The 22,305-nt window shown below is 32.8% G+C and overlaps 1 long non-coding RNA gene across 4 annotated transcripts; it reads left to right on the forward strand.

The window, feature by feature from the left end:
* The first annotated feature begins 310 nt into the window (after positions 1–310).
* On the forward strand, positions 311–21,726 carry LOC143083150 (uncharacterized). Of its 4 annotated transcripts, none has more exons than XR_012980568.1 (5): positions 311–1,083; positions 16,367–16,437; positions 16,671–16,756; positions 17,397–17,491; positions 19,876–21,726. It is a non-coding gene; the product is annotated as an uncharacterized LOC143083150 (long non-coding RNA). The 4 variants fall into 4 exon arrangements; XR_012980567.1 differs by lacking the exon at positions 311–1,083 and adding an exon at positions 14,703–14,844; XR_012980569.1 differs by lacking the exon at positions 311–1,083 and adding an exon at positions 14,877–15,383.
* Positions 21,727–22,305: the final 579 nt, after the last annotated feature.

Genomic DNA, 22,305 nt, shown 5'->3' on the forward strand with positions numbered 1-22,305 from the left:
ATTATACATGTTATAATCGTTTTCAACAGCTATATTACTTTTATTTCTTACACGACGGGTTCCACATGTGGACCTGCTTACCCTTTCGAAGCACCTCCGGTCTCCCAAATTTTTGATAGGGTTCGTGTTGATTAGTCTTTAGTTTTCTATGTTGTGTCTAGTGTACTATTGTTTGTCTGTTTTCTTCTTCTTTTTTAACCATGTCGTTGACAGTTTATCAGATATCAGAGTAAACAAACTTATAATAATTACATGTAAAATAGAGAGCTGTTTTTAGTGAAATACGTGTTTTCATAAAGTAACTACAGGCTATATTGAGGAAGTAATTTTGTCATTGAGATTTTTAATATTGTTTATATTTAAATCACCAGTTTGAACTATGTCTTTATTTGCAGAAAGCGCAAGGTGAATTGAATGATAAAAATTATTAAAAGTTCGTTTTGAACTATTTTGGGGTATGTAAAATGTTCAACATGTTCAACATGAAAATGGTTTATTTTTAGTAGTGGTAATTTATTTCTAACCAAACACATTTGAAGCGACCGGATTGCAAGTCGGTACATGGACGCAGATACTATTTTCTTTTATATAGTACGCTTAATTAACTATTATCCTTGTGCTATACGCTTCCATGCAACCGCCGACGCGATTAGTTCTATTATTACGAAACATGTTTTATGATGCTATTGAAATGTTGGTATCATTTACAAATGGATTAAGCCAGCTCTCAGTAAATTACACCAAATTGTCTAAATGGTCATTTTCGATAGACAGAGGCTACGACCCAGTCCCTTCTTTAATAATGTGGTCTTTTTCATAAATTTTTTTTGATAATACTTCACTTATGATCACTAGAAAAACGACTGATCGCATCATATAACGTTGATTTAAATTTTGAAGTTCATTGTTTGTGTTTTAAACATAAATATCTCATATTAATTTTTACAAAGTGATATAACCCATCCAAATTTCATGTTCGTCAATGGAATGACACTTTAAATCAATGGGTCTTCAATGTAGCGAGAAAGACCTACCTACATGTAATAGGTTGTTTTAAACTTGGAATAAATATTCACTCAAAAGGTAAGTTTTTATTGTATTTTGAACAATTAAATTAAAGTGTTGTTGTCAACTGATGGATAATAAAATCAAATTGATGATCCATGTCTTAGGAAAAAATGAACAATTTCATTTCGAAGTCGACAAAAAGTAATAACATGTGATACTTACATAGCAGGAGACTCTAACCGTGTGGTAATACTTACATAACAGGAGACGTTTACCGCGTGGTGATACTTACATAACAGGAGACGCTTACCGCGTGGTGATACTTACATAACAGGAGGCGCTTACCGCGTGGTGATACTTACATAACAGGAGACGCTTACCGCGTCGACGCATCTGACGTCGTTCTTTTTGGAATTCGTGCGAATCTATCAGTCTTTTTTTGTTTCCTGCTTGTGTGTCTTCTTAATCAGTATATATGAGATGTTCAGTGTTTTAATAATTAGTTATCTACACGACGTATCTTCTGCATCGGGTTTGTTTTTCAAATTACAAATAAACTTGTTTGCAAGTTAAGCAATCAATCAATAAAATGTTATCCCATATTGTTCCATTACTTTCCCCTTACATTTGATGTGTTTCCCTCGGTTTAAGTTTGTAACCCGGATTAGTTTTCGCTTAATCGATTTAATATGGCTATTGAATAGCAGTGGCGGATTTAGAGGGGGGCCCAATAAAAATTTCGATCATAATTTAGAATCTTAGCACAGCATACCAATCATCTCAATATTTGTTTAATGCTGTATTGTGCAAAGTTTTTCTAAGATGCCATCTGTACTTTTTTCTTTTTTATTTTATCTCTCAGTTTTAATGGTTCTCATTCCTGCTAACCCTCTATTGACCGTGTTTATGTGCTTCTAAAAATAAATATGCAGTCCTTTGCAGCTGATGGTAATTGAACGGCTAGTCCATGTTTGATAAAAGTTATGGCATGGCTTGGTATTCATATATGCCACCATTATGTTATTGTGTTATGGCCATTTTTTTGTATCCTTGTCTTTCATGTTCGACTATGTGCTTTGGGTCTAGCTATTTTGTTTTCTTTATTGACATAGTTTATTTGTTTTTATAGTAATTAAGATTATAACACAACGTTGATGGGCCCCAATTTATGACATTTTACCGTTTTTGTTTGTTTATTTTGTTGATACATTGTTGTTATTATAATGGAATTTAAAACAACTGTCATAGAAGTGAGAGGTTGAGCTTGCTGTAAAAACAAATTTAATCTACAATTTTCTACGCAAGGGAATGCCTGTACAAAGTTGTTTTCCATTCGTTTGATGTGTTTGAGCCTTTGATTTTGACATTTGATAATTGACATTCCGTTTTATATTTTCATGGTAATTTTTTTATTTTACTTTTTTATTTCAACACAAAGAACATCAGACCTACCATATGTTTACGTATCATTGTTATAGATCTTTGCCAGTATTCTTCTTATGTTTAATCAGAATGTATTGTTAGGCAAGTTTTCAATGGAAGCATGATTATGTCTTCATGATAGATACATGTTTAAAAACGAAAAAAAAACACCCCTAAATCTGTTATATCCAATGCGTTCGACTGCTCAAAGTCAAAAATCCTAAAACAATTGATGTTTCAGCAAAAAAATACAACAAATAAATAAGTAAAAATGAACAATATAAAGACCTAGTTTATATCTGAAAGGGACCTTACTGTAAATTTTCTTTCACGACTAGTGTAAAAGATAAATATATATAGAAATATTTTCCTTACTCAGTAACTATAAAAACAATTCTAATAAGGCCAAATAAAAATATATGTGTGGTTCCAGTAACCCTACCGTCCCTACTTTTCCGGCTTAAAAATAGCCTACCCTAAAGATTTTATTGTCATTTTTCATTAAGCACTGTTAAAGTCAGAATGTTGCTCCCATAGACTCAATGTAAAATAAAAAAAAAATCCCTACCTACCTACCCTAACTTTTTTTCAGATGTAACTAGAACCACACATACTTTTTTATTTGGCCTAATAATTAAATAATTTTATTTGTCTTTTTGAATATTACTTCAACTGTTTGGTGTATTTTTTGTGATATCCATTTGACTTGACTCGGCTCTTGTACATCCCGTCATTATTTAAAAATGGTGCTATGGTAAATTTTTTGTATTTTTGTCTTTCATTTGTGCTTATATGCTTTGTATTTATGCCTTTTTGTGTTTATTTGTTAAATATTTGTTTGCTTTAATGGTGATTAAAGATTATAACACAATGTTGACTGCTATCTTGCTCCTTTTTTCGTCTGTTTGTTGTATTAACACATCGTTGGCAATAAGATGGAATTTTATGCGATTGTCATACAAGAGAGAGGTTTCACTAGCTATGAAAGTACGTTTAATCTACCATTTTCAACGTACAAAAATGCATGAACCAGATTAGGAATATCACAGTTGTTGTCCCTTCAATTGATGTGGTTGAGCTTTTAATTTTGTCATTTGATAACGGACTTTTCGTTTTTATTTTTCCTGTGTCCATTGAACAAAATATAACACAATAAGTTATAGGGGAAAAAAACTGGATTCAGAATATGTTTGTTTTGTCATCTGCTTGACCACAATATTTTTTTCTCATAAAATTGGTGATCAAAATTTTTCTTTTCGGGATTTCTTTTCGGGAAAACAAGATAACCCACACCTACTTTTGAAGTGAAATAGTCGTTACCTAATAAGGGTACAATATTTAAAGTAGTTTAGGTTGAAGTGGTAGTCTCTTTACCTTTAATTTAATCGAGAAAAATTCAGTTAACGAATAGGAACACATGAAAATTTTAAAACAAAATATTATGGGTCTATTTCTACACTTATTTGTCTCGTTTCACATGACTTAAAAATAGAAATTAGTCATTTTCAAATTGAGGTCAAACTATTGCATCTTCAGGTGTGTAACAGTCATTCCCAAAAAATGGGTACAATTCGAATGTAGACACTGTTAAAAAATAAATTTTAACTGAGCATAGAGAGAGTGTTGTTTTCTTCTGTGTCTATATCTAGTCTGTCATTTTTTTAATTTTTACTTACACCATTTTAGTTGTTTTCTAGTTTTAGCATTTTTTGTAAGACAAGGTAAGTATGAACGTATCGGAGGTTAGTGTTGTATAAAGTCATCTTAAAAATTGCATTAGAGAAAAACACAAGATTTAAATCCAGGCTCATGTGAAATGGGTTACATTTACCATCATAGCAAACTGATTTATATGTATTATTCTGTATATATTGAAAGCAAATACCAATTTTTAGGTCTGAATTAATATAGTGTTTAAAAAATAATTCAAATAAGTAGTTTTCACAACTTATTTAGTAATAAATTTAAACTAATGAAATGTTATGCTGTATATTATTTTAGTTTCATAATACAGCTTTCCAGGAAAAACCCTATTATTTATGTTTTGATTCACTTGTATGTATGTTTTATGCTTGTATTAATCCACACCCCCATCTTTGTTACGGAGGTTGATATCAAACCAGTATCTGAATGCTGATACATAGTAACACTTAACTCTTTAATGGTAGTTTTTCTAAACAATTTATTGACATTACAAACTAAAAAACTGTTTTCTATCAAGTTATATGTTTCTTTTAGTCAAATGGACTTGTTCTTGTCAAAATCTCCGTAACGATTCATGAACTTTCACTCAAAAATATGTTTTACCTAAACCGAATACTGTTCAACTTAATTTTATTAGCTCTATACAGATAATGTCATCTTCCTTCACACCATAATGTATGTATTATACTCAACTATGAAGTTTTGAAGTCAAAATAGTTTCATTTCGAAAATTTCTATCCTCCGTAACGACATTTAAAACCTCCATAACGGACAATTCCAGTTCTTACCAACAGCAAACATATAAATGAATGTAAATATTGGAATTAAATGACAAACAAGACAACAGAATTAAACATTTTTCTTAGTAAATCGTTATCTAAAAAGAGTAAAGTCCTGTTAGAAAAAAAAACTTTTTTTCCTTAAATTTCTATCCTCCGTAACGTAAATCAATGATGTCGTCTATGATTGACATCACCTTTTGATTTTTATTAGTGATAATTGATGAACTGATTTGGTATCTATAACAATGTACAAGAATTTCAATTGGTATGATCGTGTTTACATGCATCTTTAGATTTTTTTTATTTGCATAACCTCCGTTACATTGATGAGTCCTAAATAATCTTGAAAATGTTTGCCATAAACCGCTGTTAAAGTTATGATTGTCGTCGTAATTACACAAGTTGTGTTGCAGACTATTTTAAATCTAAGAAAATGGCTGATATAACGTTTATTAAACGTTATAATGTTGCTCACATAATAGGGAAAAAACAAGTTAACCTACCTTTCTCAAAACAACATTTTTTTTCTCAAAATCTGTATTTTGTTTGTCTGTTTTCTTTATAATAAATGATGTCTGCTACAAAAATGACTTTCGGCAGTGTCGGCAGCCGCTGATACTGATAAAAATGTCTGACAACTTAACTGTAAATAACTGCGTCACGGAGGTTATTTAAACGGAGGTTAGTTTTATTTACATTATACATGGAAATATGTAACAATATTGTTGAGTTGCTTTCTCAAAACTGATTATTGAGAAGCTTTATGGGTGCTTTCAATGAAATAATCATCATTTTGATTTGTTCTTGGTTAGTGCGTTCCAAAATACGCGTTACGTAGGTTGGATTCTTATATGCGACAATCGAAAAAAAGAGAAAGAGAAGATTTTTTTTTATTTTTCGTTTCATTGCAATAAAAGTTAAAGGCAGGATTTAAAAATTTTATGTATCAACTTTGCTTAAAGTCACTTTGGGCATGATTTCCAATCATATAAATATGTTTTGACTGTACCCAAAGATACGTTACGGTAGGTTATACGTTAATCGGCGACATTGGTTTAATGGGTAAATCAAAGTGTATATTATAACTTTTGATTCTAAAATATTTGTGTGGATAAAAATCAATATAGTGTCAAATAAAAAAAGCAAATCTAATCATGATTTAGATGAAATAAAATATTTTAATTCACACCGATATTTGGAGTTTTTCTTGGCGACATTCGGAATTCGTGTGATTTCCGTATATTGAATAGAAAATCACACAAATATATTTACGATATACATCACAAAAGAATATTATTTTATTTTAGTATACATACAAGTGTGGACACAGATGAGTGTGGATAGTATGTTTTGATGTTTGACAGTGTCTTATGACAAAAGGAGTTCTATGTTTTTCCTTTATGGTGTTATTTTTTTGTCTATCTGATGAGTTAAGCCTTTTTTAACTGATTTTTATAGTTTGTTCTTGTGTTGTACTGTTATACCACTGCCCCAGGTTAGGGGGAGGATTGGGATCCCACTAACATGTTTAACCCCGCCACATTATTTTTGTATGTGCCTGTCCCAAGTCAGGAGCCTGTAATTCAGTGGTTGTCGTTTGTTTATGTGTTACATATTTGTTTTTCGTTCCTTTTTTTACATAAATGAGGCCATTAGTTTTCTCGCTTGAATTGTTTTACATTGTCTTATCAGGGCCTTTTATAGTTGACTATATATGCGGTATGGGCTTTGCTCATTGTTGAAGGCCGTACGGTGACCTATAATTGTTAATGTTTGTGTCATTTTGGTCTTTTGTGGATAGTTGTCTCATTGGCAATCATACCACATCTTCTTTTTTATATTATTAACTGTGTTGCACGGTGACAACCAACCTGAGCATTAGAACTGTTATTTATTTAATATTTTTTTTTGTTTAAGACAGGCATAGAGGAGACAGTTATAACACTAGTTACCTAGTTATTATGATAGAATATGTTCTACATCTTTGATTTTGGATACATTTTGTATCTAGGAACGCAACACATAATAGATTAATTTTTTCACACGTTTTTTTTCTATATGGGAGATGATATCTAGATTTGAGAACATGATATAAGGAGCCTGTAACTCGGTGATTGTCGTTTATTAATGTGTGACATATAAGTTTTTTGTTTATTTTTTTTTTAACATAAATAAGGCCATTAGTTTTCTCGTTTGAATTGTTTTATATTGTCATTTCGGTGCCTTTTATAGCTGATTATGCGGTATTGGCTTTGCTTATTGTTTATGTCCTATAGTTGTTAACTTCTGTGTCATTTGGTCTCTTGTGGAGAACTGTCTCATTGGAAAGCATACCACATCTTTTTCATATGTATTTGCTTACTATTGGTATGGTTCACTAGATTTAGTTAAAACAAACTTAAGTTAAGACTAAATAATTCTTCAATGTTTCCATTTGTAAAAGGGCATAACCCTAGAATGATAATCAAAGTGCTTGTAATCACTGAATGGTTATTAAAGACTGCTTTAATTTATCAGTTGGTAGTAAAGTGAATTTTGCATTGTATATTGTATAAAGCATTAATTTAAGTTGATTAAACTACTACATGTATTCTGGACAGAGAAAGACAACTCTAATTTTCAAAGAAGATTTCATAAAGCATTGGTTTTAGGTAATTCAACAACCATTCTGGACAATTTGTGGTCTCGACTCTACAAACGTGCTTGTTTTTGGCCCTCAATTCCTCGACTGTTTGCCCCAATAACCCTTAAAATATACCCCAACCTTCAACTTATGGTATTAAACATTATGGTACAATTTCAGAGCAATTGAAATACTTGTACACAACTTTTTGTACTGACACTAAATTAATGCTTTTGGGCACCTTTGGAACCTAAACCTTATGGACTATAACCCCCAAAATCAATCCCAAGCTTCCTTTTGTGGTTATAAACATTGTGTTATAATTTTATTTATTTATTTTTGCTTATTATATAGTTAAGTTATTATATGGAAACCATCTGTCTTCGGACGACAGGATACCTATTTAGGACCGCAAAAATTTCTGTGGTTGTATAAAAATTTCAAGCATGAACAATGAAATATAGTTTAAGAAATCGATAAGCCTAGATAGAGCTTATCATTTTTTTAACATAATTGAACAAACATAATATGTTTGGTTCAAATTAAAATAGAATGCATTTATCTCCCTAATACTTACATTGTACATAAGAGGTGATACTACTTTGACAAATCCTTGTACATGAGAGTTGTCTGTCAAATCTTTATTTTACAAAGAAAGAATTGCATAACAATGAACTGAGCTCAAAGCAAAGTAATTTAATAATACACTTAGACAAAGAGCTAAATCCAGTGATATACTTTGTACTACAGGTCCTTCGTGAACATCCATCGACCAAAACCACATCTCAAGAACATTCCATACTACATGGTTGGATTCAGAAGTCCTGAAAAAGACATGATATTTTTATCGTATTTTAAGTATATATATGCACAGGTTAAAACTTTCTTGTGGTATAATCATTCAGTATCTAGCAACTATCAATTTGCTTCATGCACATATTGATATAGGTTTAGTGTCCTTCTGTTGGAAATAAGAACACACACACCTCCATCTAGTTTTAGTCAACTGACAAAATATTCATAACTATAAAATGTTATCTACTGTAAGACCATAGGTGGATCCAGGCCCCCCCCCCCTTTTTATGGGAAAAATTTGGTTGATTATATAGGGAATCACTCACTGAAGCATGACTGTCCCCCCCCCCCCCTGAAAAGTTCTGGATCCACCATTGAAGACTTGTCAGTGTCTATTTATCATTGCCACTATATCAGTGATATATGTACACATACATATATGTAATTATATACATGTAAGACTAAAGTACATATATAAGACTAAAACTGGCATTCAGCCTTTACTACATCTTCATTCCCAAATATAAAAAAGAAGATGTGGTATGATTGCCAATGAGACAACTATCCACAAAAGACCAAAATGACACAAACATTAACAATTATAGGTCACCCTACGGCCTTCAACAATGAGCAAAACCCATACCACATATATAGTCAGCTATAAAAGGCCCCGATAAGACAATGTAAAACAATTCAAGCTAGAAAACTAATGGCCTTATATATGTAAAAAAAAATATGTAACACATAAACAAACGACAACCACTGAATTACAGGCTTCTGACTTGGGACAGGCACATACATAAATAATGTGGCGGGGTTAAACATGTTAGCGGGATCCCAACAGTCCCCCAAAGTCATTTTCAAATTGGACTTCATGATAAAATAAGATTCTATATCTACTTCCAATGAAAATGAAATATCCCTCTAATAGACTAGCATTTAAATCAATGTTTTCTAAACTGGTAGCTAGGTCACCATGGATCTTAAATATTTCAAATGCATGTACATTTAATAATATAAATTCTCCAAAATTCACTATATTTTCCCTTTTTTGTCTTCTGTTTGATATACCATTTTTTGAGTCTATATAATATAATACAGACTATACGAAATACGTCGGACCGTCGGACAAATCCGGTGAATAATGGATCGGTCTGGTAAAATTTTGTTGAATTCCGGTCCGAATGTCCGGTGTTTTTTTTCGTGGAACATTCTAGCAAAATTGCCAAACGATCTCAAATTCATTTTCATCTTTATTATTCATCACAGCGATGTTTATTTTGTTCAACCGCTAGCTTTATGCCGAACATGGACAACCAGTAATGTGTAAATCCGGGTAAAAACATATATGACTGTCAAAAACAACAATGGATGCCATCATTGGCACAACCGGAAATGTAAATAAAACCGGATCAGATTCTGGGAACGGATAAGGATAATTCCGGGTTTGCCGATTTAAATACAATAAATGAATAAAAATCCAAGCAGATCACAAAATTTAGCTATGAAATATAACCACAAGAATTGAAAACCAAAAGATATATGAAAAAGAAAGAAGAAACAGGAAATAATATTTTATACAGAAACTCTAAATTATGTTGAGTTCACAAACATTGTCAAAATCCAATAAAATGGGACATTACTCTTCACTGAAATGCATTCAAGCAATTGTGCACAACTTTCATAACAATATCCCCTCTTGTTACATCATTTTGTTTTAATTTGTGCATTTTGGGGAGGAGTAGGGCACAACAAAGTCATATGTTTGTTGTTTTTTGTTGGATAATATACAATTAGATGTAAAAAAAAATTGGTCTGGTAAAATTTCATTCGGTCTGGTAAAGCTAGGATGCTTACCAGACCGAATGTCCTGTAAAAATAAAATTCATTCGCATAGTCTGAATTTATTGTCTATATATATATTGTCCTTTATATTGAGGTCATTTTTTCGCAAAATGAACCCACTTAATCTGAACTTTAAATGCAAAAGACCCCTAAATGGCTAACAGATATTGCTATAAAGAATTATAGTCCATGATTTATATACATGTGATTTAAGAATTCATGAAATTTACACTGATGCACAATACTTTTTTATGAGACCTGTTTTAACTTAAGGACGACACCAAAAGTTCAATGAAGGATAAAAAACTTAATTCACATAGTTTTTTCACTGACCCGTCCCCCCTACCCCCTTCTTAACTTAATTTGCGAAAAACTGATTGACCCATATGGATATATGTAAAAATCAATGTCAGATAACCAAATTTTGCAGCAGTTCAACCCCCAAACTATTTGAATTAAGTTTTTTATCTTACATTGATCTTTTGATGTCTTCCCTTACCGTAAAAACTTTAAACTTCAATTTTAATTTCGAAAAAAATTGATCATACTATATTAAGGAGCCTCGAGGGTACAAAATTTTCAGAAAAAAAATAAACATTTGTTTTTCATTACAAATTTTATTTGTTACCTTTTGTAGTTGTTACTTTATCATATGGTACAAAAATCATTCAAAACAATAAATTTGTGTTGGCCCCAGATGACTTTTAGGCCAAAAAAAATAGATGTCTGTTTCCTGCTTCCAAGGCCAAAAAATCCGGGTCGGTATGTCGGGATTTTTTTATTTTTTTTTTTGCACTTCCTGTCAGATTTGTCGGTTATATGTCATGTTTGGTTATCATTTCCATATGTAAGCTGTACTTAAACTAAATTATTGTAAAAATTTGAGCGATTTCTGTAATAAATTTCTTTTTTTATTTCATTGTATTTCGATATTAACTTTATTTCTCCTATTACTTAAACAGAAAAAAAACACTTTTACATAAATGTATGCTTCTTTGGAAGACTGATTATGAGCGCAAATGAAGGGTGACCCCACTTATTTTATTTTATTTTTCTATTAACTATAATATAAAGTTCATTTATAGAAAAATATAGAGAAATCCTATATAAATGATTTAGACCCGCCACCCCCTTAAAGTTTCTTGATGATCGCTTTCTAAAGTTTTTACTCCCTCAGCTCTCTACTAAAAAACCTCTATTTTTAGCCACATGACCCAAACAGGGAGTTGTACATTTGACTGTCTTTCCCAGATTGGATTAAATAGCGATAAGGTGTATTTTTCGTATTTTCCGGGATCGTTGAAAACTTGCATATTCATCACTATCTGATTTTGTGGTTTTAACAATCCAGACAGACAAATGGTGCGAGACCACAATTGTCGTCCCTTGATTTTCGTTGTTCACGAATAAAGTCCCTAGTGTTAATAGTGGGTGGTTACTTGCCATTAATTTTAATACCCCTTCCAAATTAATTTATCCATGTTTAATGCCTCAAATTGTAAGTAGGGGGGGTGAAATTACACTGTAAAGAAATTTGGGTCCCGAATTTAAAAGGAAAGTAGTGATTTAGTCCAGGTGAAAAAGGTTGAAATATAGGACTTCGGAAGCTGTCAAAAGATTTCAAGACGCCCTAAGGATAAAATTGTTCATATTTTGAGTTACAGACGATGAAGTTTTCTTTAATTTTGATATAATTTGTCCCAAAAGTAGTACAACACACTGTAAAAGTTTCATTGAGAAAACGCGGGTGGGATTTTTTTAATTTTCATATATGTTCTAAAAGAAATGCACTACAAATTAATTGTGTTCTCAAACCAAATAGCAATAAGGTGTTTAGGAAAACATGACCTAAAAAGTTAACATCCTTCATTAGTCCGAGATTACTCTGACGTCCGACGGCTGTTTTGCCAGACAAGCTGGGGCCGTGGGACGTCAGAGCTTGTCCCATATCAAAAAGTGGATATTTGCCCACCCAAAATAGATGCGCGACTTTGTCGCTTCTGGAGCCGACTGAGGGCCTTGGAATTTTATAAATCGGACATCAATCTCTTCATTTTTCATTTATCTCTTCATTTACGTAAGTTTCACCTACCTGCCAACCTTTATTTTACTATATTTTAACAGTTTTCATAGTGACCCCTCCATTTCAGCATTTTCACTTTCAAATATGGACGTCAAGTTACGAGAGAGTTCGTAGCCTCGAGACTCAAATATGCAAATATTTATATTTTTTTACCTCCTTTATAGGAGATCGATGATTAACATCTAGAAGCAACCACGTTTTTTCGGTAATCAGCATTTAGTTCCGACCACGATAACGATCGGAAGCTCTCGGATCTTTAGGCAGGTGCATCGTAAATAAACGAGGTGTTACATTATGGTCATTTGCCCTGTTTTCTCGTGGTCACGTGATAATATTTGAAAATGATCGTGAAAATGCTGAAATAGGGGGGTCACTATGAAAACTGTTAAAATATAGAAAAATAAAGGTTGGCAGGTAGGTGAAACTTACATAAATGAAGAGATAAATGAAAAATGAAGAGACTGATGCCCGATTTATAAAATTCCAAGGCCCTCAGTCGGCTCCAGAAGCGTCAAAGTCGCGCATATATTTTTGGTGGGCAAATATCCACTTTTTGATATGGGACAAGCTCTGACGTCCCACGGCCCCAGCTTGTCTGGCAAAACAGCCGTCGGACATCAGAGTAATCTCGGACTACCTTCATATAAGACAAAAAACGTGGGAACTCATACTAAATGGTCAAATGTGTTCAATATGAAAATTGCAGTTAAGATGGTAAAATCACAAATAGGCCATTAATGTAAATGGACTATAAGTATGATTTTTGCGCAAATTTAAAGGGAAATGACGGGGAAGGGGCAAATTAGTGTTCAAGGGGAGCAAATGCTGTTTAAATTAGTATGCGGTTTTAAATAGAGGGAAAGTGGAGTTATCTTTTTAGACTTAAGTTAAATATAACTTATGTAGACTTACCTTCTAATTCTATGACTATGAAGAAAAAAACACAACTCAGAACTATTACTAATTCACTTGGACTATATTGATATGCAGACCTAAAAACAAAAAGAAATATATCATAAAATAGTGATTGAAAGATTCATAACACTTTGAAAGGATAATTCAGACACGTGTTACACGGGGAGCATGTTTGTTTACAAATAATAATGTCACGTGATCGTGCACTGACCTCGCATGTTGCATCGCCCTTATAATTCACTAATACATAACCATTTTCATGCAAACATGCAACGTGAATGTGATTGGTTATCAAATAATACAAAAATAATGCATGAACCGTTGAAGAAGAAATTATTTCATCAAATAGATGCGATTTTCACTTTCGACACGAATAGGTCGAGTTGACATTTCTGTCATCGGAGATAGTATTGAGATAAATGGGATAAAACGGAACGTCAAAAAGGTCTAGAGAAGCACATCAGTAGAACCTTAACATGAATAAGTAATACTTACCAAAAATTCTCTAATTGATAAACTATATGACTAAAATTTCACGAAAATAACAATAAATAATTTTGTTGATGGGGATGAAGCTGCTTAAATTGGCGCGAAAAAATAGTCTTACTCCTATCGCTTCACGTAAAAAAAAATGTACAGAATTGAATTCGACTACAGTTCAGCATCAAAAAACGTGAATATGCAAAAGTCTGGTAATATGTTAATGAAAAAGTGTGTATAAATTTTCGTAAACGAAGTTACCAAGAATTACATTTGAGCGCAAAGATCTGTATGTGTGATTTGGCTTATGTAACATCGTCAATCGGAACTACTCGGCTATTCACTTCGTGCAACCAGAAAGGCCGAGTAGTTCCGACTGGTAACAAAGTACAACATGATTAATGGATTTTTTTGCGTTGCTATTAAATCATTGAGGCCACGTGATTGAGGCCATCTATTTTTATTGCGGGTTCCATATATTTAAATCGGAATTATAGAAAAAATGGAATGTTGTGAGCAGAATCAAAACAGAAATGATGAACACTGCAACATTTCCAGCAAAATATAAATAGGATGGAGGATCTGTGTATTCACATTATTTGTAAAACTCTCCTTATTCCTGTGAAGCGTGTGCTTTACATCGAGGCTTATTATGCTAAGCATCGACGCCACAGTACTTCAACCAATCAGACAATGTTTATTTGGGGCATTCGATCTATTTTTACTCAGATTTTGTAATATTTTAATCGAAATTATAGAAAAATTGAATATTGTTAGTACATATAAAATAGAAAAAGATAAATACTTTTGGCTAGAGATAATTTGGATGGGGGTTCTGTGTATTCACATTATTTGCACAACTCTCCTTACTGATGCCATATTTTGGAATTTCCGTGACCTAAATGGTTCGCGAAAATTAATATTTTTATATATAGTATAGTAATTAATAACTTAGAACACGAAACAGATTATCTGTGACATATGTTAAGCTTGCATTTTGTGGTTATTTGCCGGCGACACTGAAATTTTGTAATTGTACCCATTTTTTGGGAATGACTGGTAAGATAATACTATTTTTAGATATCGGTTTTCCGAGAAAATAACGTAAAGTAATTCCCATTTCCCAAGAGCAGTTTTGCTGCAGAAAGTTGTATAGACCTTCATTACAGGAAATAATTTGTTGGTCGGTAAGTACAATTGCATCCAAGATTAATTCAATATATAAAACTATACACTTTTCCTCAATGATAAAAACACATATTGGACCAGACATTATACATGTTATAATCGTTTTCAACAGCTATATTACTTTTATTTCTTACACGACGGGTTCCACATGTGGACCTGCTTACCCTTTCGAAGCACCTCCGGTCTCCCAAATTTTTGATAGGGTTCGTGTTGATTAGTCTTTAGTTTTCTATGTTGTGTCTAGTGTACTATTGTTTGTCTGTTTTCTTCTTCTTTTTTAACCATGTCGTTGACAGTTTATCAGATATCAGAGTAAACAAACTTATAATAATTACATGTAAAATAGAGAGCTATTTTTAGTGAAATACGTGTTTTCATAAAGTAACTACAGGCTATATTGAGGAAGTAATTTTGTCATTGAGATTTTTAATATTGTTTATATTTAAATCACCAGTTTGAACTATGTCTTTATTTGCAGAAAGCGCAAGGTGAATTGAATGATAAAAATTATTAAAAGTTCGTTTTGAACTATTTTGGGGTATGTAAAATGTTCAATATGTTCAACATGAAAATGGTTTATTTTTAGTAGTGGTAATTTATTTCTAACCAAACACATTTGAAGCGACCGGATTGCAAGTCGGTACATGGACGCAGATACTATTTTCTTTTATATAGTACGCTTAATTAACTATTATCCTTGTGCTATACGCTTCCATGCAACCGCCGACGCGATTAGTTCTATTATTACGAAACATGTTTTATGATGCTATTGAAATGTTGGTATCATTTACAAATGGATTAAGCCAGCTCTCAGTAAATTAAACCAAATTGTCTAAATGGTCATTTTCGATAGACAGAGGCTACGACCCAGTCCCTTCTTTAATAATGTGGTCTTTTTTATAAATTTACCATTTACAAAAGTTTGAATTTTTCGAAAAACTAAGGATTTTCTTATCCCAGGCATAGATTACCTTAGCCGTATTTGGCACAACTTTTTGGAATTTTGGATTCTCAATGCTCTTCAACTTTGTACTTGTTTGGCTTTATAAATATTTTGATATGAGCGTCACTGATGAGTTTTATGTAGACGAAACGCGCGTCTGGCGTACTAAATTATAATCCTGGTACCTTTGATAACTACTTTACCCTTGAAATCTGCTCATTGTGAAGACAAGGGGATTGGATCGTAACCACGTGGATGGCGAAGATGCAAAACTTTTCACCTCATTGGTCACATTAATAACTATCTGTGTCAGAAACCTATATATATGATGTTTCAAATATTCAATCCTAATCCAAATTCAGAGCTATATCAAGCTGGAATGTAGTGTCCATACTTCCTTTAACTATTCAGGGTTTGATCAATGCAATCATATCTAAATACGCACTGATTTTGAGCATTTTATTGAAATATTGCGTATTGAATAAAAATATAGCTAGCTGGAGATTGACAAGAAAATAAATTGCGTACACATTTTTGTTGTTGTTAAAATCATATTATTTTATGTTCAATATCTATAGACGGTGAAGACATGGAAGCAACGTCATCAAATTTACCACTACACAGCGAGAAACAGCATGGAATTAAAAAGGTAAAACTTTGAACTTTAATTTGTATTTAATGTAGAAGGTAATCTTGATATTTAGATCTTCTCGATGCTCGTCCAAGATTAACTTGTGTTTGAGTTCATTTGCCGTGGCAAAAATTACATATACAGTCTATAATGAAAAAGTTCGAATCTATAGATTGATTTAAATTACATGGTTGAGGTCATTATCTAGCTGACTGCCCTCTAAAACTACCAAATATTATTATTTATTCCAGAAGCTTTACAAATTGATAAAGATTGTCCTTGGAGGTGTCGTACTGGTATTGGCATGTTATATAGCTTATTCCATTTCTCAAACAAAGTAAGTACTAAGAGCAAGGATATCACGCCACCTAAATGACACTTTAATTTAAGATGCGTGTTTGAAGGTCAACAACAATAATCAATAGAACAAAGTAATAGTGTCTTCATAGTTGTTCTTATATAATAACAACTGCTTGAAGGTCTTTAGAAGGAACAAAAAAAAATATTTCTAACAATCAGATAAAGACGCCCCATAGTGTGGACCTTTAAGGAAATGAAACTTTAAAAGGGAGTACTCTTCTTGAATGAACTTTGAACGTTCTGTGTTACTGTGTTTCTCTGCTTTTCCGACTCTAATACCAATGTGAATCAGAACCGAAACATAACTTCAAATCCTGTCACAGAAAAATTGACCGAATGACATATTGTAAAATTTTGTAATTCATTAACAGTCAAAGTAAAAAACACAGGCTTAGAAAATCATTTGTTTTTCTCCAATTAGTGCAGATACATCATTGTTGTTCATTCTGCATACTTGAGTCATGGTCTTTCTTATAAAATTTGTCATGGCATTTAATTACTTTTTGGGATCATGATTTTGAGGAGACATATGCCAAAGTATATGTAATGTTTTCGATGTAATGCTTCTGTTTTTTGTTTTTGTTTATCCTGACACGTTTCCTGGTCTTCATTTGTAGTGAAATAAAGAAAAATGATGAAAAACAAACACTCATTGGAAGTAATGCAGAAAAGCTGCTAGCCAGTTCATTTCAAAACATGGACTTAAATGTCGGTGAGTGCCTATGTAGTGTTTAGTTTCTAGAATGATGTTTTGCCAAACAATAATTCCATTCCTATCTGCAACGATCAGAGCATTTACGCTTATCACCAATTTGATTGCAATTTTTTTTTCTACATACGAAAATGCCTGTACCACATCAAGAATATGGCATTTTTTCTGTTCGTTTGATGTGTTTGAGCTTGATTTTTCCGTTTGATGAAGGACATTCCTTTTGAATTTTCCTTTCGTTGCAGTCCTATTCCATGTAATATTTGGTTTTGACCTCTCTTGTTCATCGTGAAGCTAGATGTCTCTAGTTTAATACAAAACGCATGTTGAAGTATGTCTTTGTTTTTGATAAGACGTGGAAAGATTTGTTTTGATGTGTTAAAGATATAAATGAAGGCAGATACATTTATATCATATTCTGTGACTCTGTTTTGGATTTTTTTGTCCTCAATGCTCTTCAACTTCGTATTTTATCGGGCCTTTTTAACATTTTTTGATTCGAGCGTCACTGATGAGATGAAACGATCGTATGGCGCAAATATAAAATTTCAATCCTGGTATCTATGATGATATAAAAAAGAAGATGTGGTATGATTGCCAATGAAACAAATCTCCACAAGAGACCAAATGACACAGAAATTAACAATTATAGGTCACCATACGGCCTTCAGCAATGAGCAAAACCAATACCGCATAGTCAGCAATAAAAGGCCCCGAATTGACAAATGTTAAACAATTCAAGCGAAAAAAATAACGGCATAATTCATGTACAGAAAATGAACGAAAAACAAATATGAAACACATCAACAAACTACAACCACTGAATTACAGGCTCCTTACATGGGACAGACACAAACATCCAGAATGTGGCGGCGTTAAACATGAGTTCATTTACATACAAGATTTTTACAAATACTAGAATATGCTCATTCCGCACCTTCATATTTTCATATCAGGTGCTCTGGATAAATCTTGCGTGGAACCGAATACAGCAAATACTTGCCATTACCTTCATATTTTTAGCTCACTTTAATTTCTATATTTTCTCATCACTTGGCGTCCGTCGTCCGTCGTCGTCGTCCGTTAGCTATTAGAAAAATCTTCTCTTCTGAAACTACTGGACCAAATGAAACCTAACTTGGCCTAAATCATCCTTAGGATTTTTAGTTCAAAATAAAAAATATAACCGAATACCCCGCCCATCAACCAATATGGCCATCTAAAAAAACAGAACATGGGATAAAATTCAGTTTTTGGCTTATAACTCTCAAACTAAAGCATTTTAAACAAATTTGACCGGTATGAAAAAGTTCATCGGGTCAAGACCTATCTGCCCTAAAATTATCAGATGCATCTGACAACCTGTTGATAGGGTTGCTGTCTTAGAATTGGTAATTCGAAGGAAATTTTGCACTTTTTGGTTATTATCTTGAATATTATTATAGATAGAGATAAACTGTAAACAGCAAAATTGTTCAGCAAAGTAAGATCTACAAATAAGTCAATTGACCCCAGTAGGAGTTATTGTCCTCCGTAGAAATTTTTGACAATTTTTTTGTAATTCTTTCATGATAATTTTTTACAAAAAAATCTTCTCCTCTGAAACAAATAAGACAAATTTAACCAAACTTGGCCACCATCATTATTAAGGTATCTAGCTAAAAAATGTCAGATAACCCTGTCTACCAAACAAATGGTCTGACATCGCTAAAAGTAGAACATAAGGGTTAAAAGCAAGTTTTGTCTATTATTTTTTTAACCGTTATAGATAGAGAAAATTTGAAAGGAAAAAATATGCTCAGAAAAATGAGCTCTACCAACTGTCCATATATACGTTAAAATTGTTAGACAAATTCTTATAGGAGTTTTTGCCTATAATGTAAAATTTTACGATATTTTTTTTTCATTTTTGCCGTTTATCATTAAATCTATGATATATAGAAAGAAACATTTTTCTTCTATTATGCCTAATAATGATAGATAAAAACACTCTAAATCACAAAAATGATCAGCAAGGCAAGATCTATTAATAAGTCAAAGAATCTAAACAGACTAAAAGATCAGTAATACAAGATCAACAAAACAGAAAATTTTGTCATGGTCTACAATGTTGGTGTGCTTTGTGTGATATGTCCATATACTAAGGTGAGCGACACAGGCTCTTTAGAGCCTCTAGTTTTTATCTTAATATCAAAGAATTATTTAACTATACATATGTAGTACCTGCTTGTCGAAAACTAATGTCTGGTGTTACTAAGTGGAGGGTAATGACTTGTTATTGTTTTGGATTTAAATAGCTTCATTGAACGTCATGCCATTGTGATATTTGGGCACTTTTTTCTTTGAAAAGGATCGATTGTTATTAAGCATACTACCATATCTTTCAGGTATGAGGAATGAAGATCGCTTACAGAAATGTCAGGGAACTCAATTCAAACGGACATTTCCCGATGTGGACTATGCTTTCTTTGGATATAACATTTTAAAAGGATATCCACTCAATATAGGACATGACCCAGGATTAACTTTGCCAATTTTTAAAGCAGATTATAGTGAAGGCCTCCAGACTTCAGATTGTAGGTACTTTATTCCCAGAGGATTGGTTATCGTTCCGGATGTTTCCTGTATAACGGACTTTACTTCTAAAACGATACAAACAAGATATGAATTCATAGAATCGTTGTCAATCTCCGCAAACGTAAAAGCAAGTCCACCGACAAAATCGTCAGGTGGCAAAAAATCAAAATTTAGTGGAGAATTTAAAGCTAGTGGTGGGTATCAGGATTCGTCAAATGAATTATCGAACAGTAAGTCAGTTTACATACTTTCTACTGCTGAATGTAATTACTATTTCAGTAAACTTATGACGGATAATGCTCCTCCGTTTTCCGACTCTTTCTTAAGATGGATACGTAAGCTTGCAGCAACCGACGAGCAACAAATGTATTTTAATTTTTTCGAAACTTACGGGACTCATTTTCAAATTTATACTACGTTTGGCGCGAGATATACATTCGAACATAAAATGAAAACTAAAACATTTATTTCTGAAAAGCGTAAAGGGTTTAATTTCGGCATATTTGGTGAGATCTTTTCCAAGATTACTGTCGGCTTAGGATTTAATATTGCAAAAGAAGAAAGAGAAAAAGTCGAAAAGATTTCAAAAGATATTGAAACGAAAACCATTACCGTAGGTGCTCCACCTCCAGCAAACGGCGATGCAACAACCTGGGCATCCAACGTTAAGGAGAGCCCAGTCCCTATGAAGTATGAACTAGAGTCAATTGACAACTTATTCACTGAAACTTATATGGCAGGTTTAAATGTAAACTACCAAAGAATATCGTTAAATATTGAAAAGAATAAAGCCGAATACTGTGAATATCTCAAAGATCTTGGGCAGCTAGATTCATGTGAGATACCACCTCCAGGTTTAGTTTTGAAGAAAACAAGACTATTCGCACACTATAAGGAACAGAAAGTCTCAACAAATCGTCAGTGCATCGACACGTGTCTTCAGCTGAGTGACTGTGAAGCTATAACAATATGTCCGTTGTGTGTCACTGCTGACCTGGTCTGTCATATGTTTAATAACGTCTTTAAGAATGACTCTGACACGTCGTATAGAATAAGAGCTGAGACTGATAAAACAGATAAAGAATGGGAAACAATGATGTTCATATCAAAAATCAATAGTAGGATGATAATGATAAGCACAACTGTTGTGGGCGCTCAGCGGTCATCGGATACGGACACAAAACATATAAATACCCCAGACGGATGTTATAGGTTATGTTTTAATGATGAACACTGTGTTGCATATACCTTCCATCATGGGATAGAGAATAAAGTAACAAGATGTCGCTTTTTTTCAGAGACTGGAATAACAGGATTGACTAAAGAAATCGGAACTGACACTTATTTTATACCTTACGGTCATCCATAAAGAATATAGTTTCTCGATAATCGCCTTTCGCTGTGGAGGGATATAGTTTCTCGATAATCCCCCTTTATTGTTGATTGAAATACATGTAGTAATCATCGAATAAGACCAGACTTATGACAATTGAAGTCTATTGTGTACCTTACAAGAATTTTCGATATTACTCATGATATGAAACAAGCGCTTATTATTCATTAATTCGCCCAATACAGGAAACAAAAAAAAAATCATGCATCCATAGAATTTCATAAATTTAAAGACCTAATAGTTTAAGTAAAATGTATATAAAAATCTTCTCAACGTTATTATTTTAACCATGTTTTGTAGTAGCTACTCAGCATAACGAGGTTTGTATAGTTCTAAATATAGAAAAAAGAAGATGTGCGTATGATTGCCAACTCTTCTCAAGAGGCCAAACGACACAGAAATTCACAACTATAGGTTACATTTCAGCCTTCAACAATGAGCAAAGCCCATCCCGTATAGTCAGCTGTAAAAGCCCAGAAATGACAAATGTAAAACAAATCATACGAGAAAACTAACTATAACGGCCTCCTTTATGTTAAAAAAAGTGAACGAAAAACAGATATGTAACGCAGCATCTAACAACAACTAAAATACAGGCTCCTGACTTAGGACAGGCACATACATACAGAATGCGGCGGTGTTAAACAAATGTTTTATGTCGGTTCTTTGTGTAAAAAAGTGTGAAAACGCATTTTCGATCAGCCACGAAAAATGCAAATTAGTATCTGTATGTTCACAGATATCGCAGATCTAGAGTTGCGCGAAACTTTGCTAACTGGCAATTTATGCAATGTCAAACAATATTTCATCTTTGTGCTTTTGAAGTTGGTGGTATTTGATATTGATT

The sequence above is a fragment of the Mytilus galloprovincialis genome, chromosome 7, assembly GCF_965363235.1.
Source record: "Mytilus galloprovincialis chromosome 7, xbMytGall1.hap1.1, whole genome shotgun sequence".
Taxonomy (NCBI): Eukaryota; Metazoa; Mollusca; class Bivalvia; order Mytilida; family Mytilidae; genus Mytilus; species Mytilus galloprovincialis.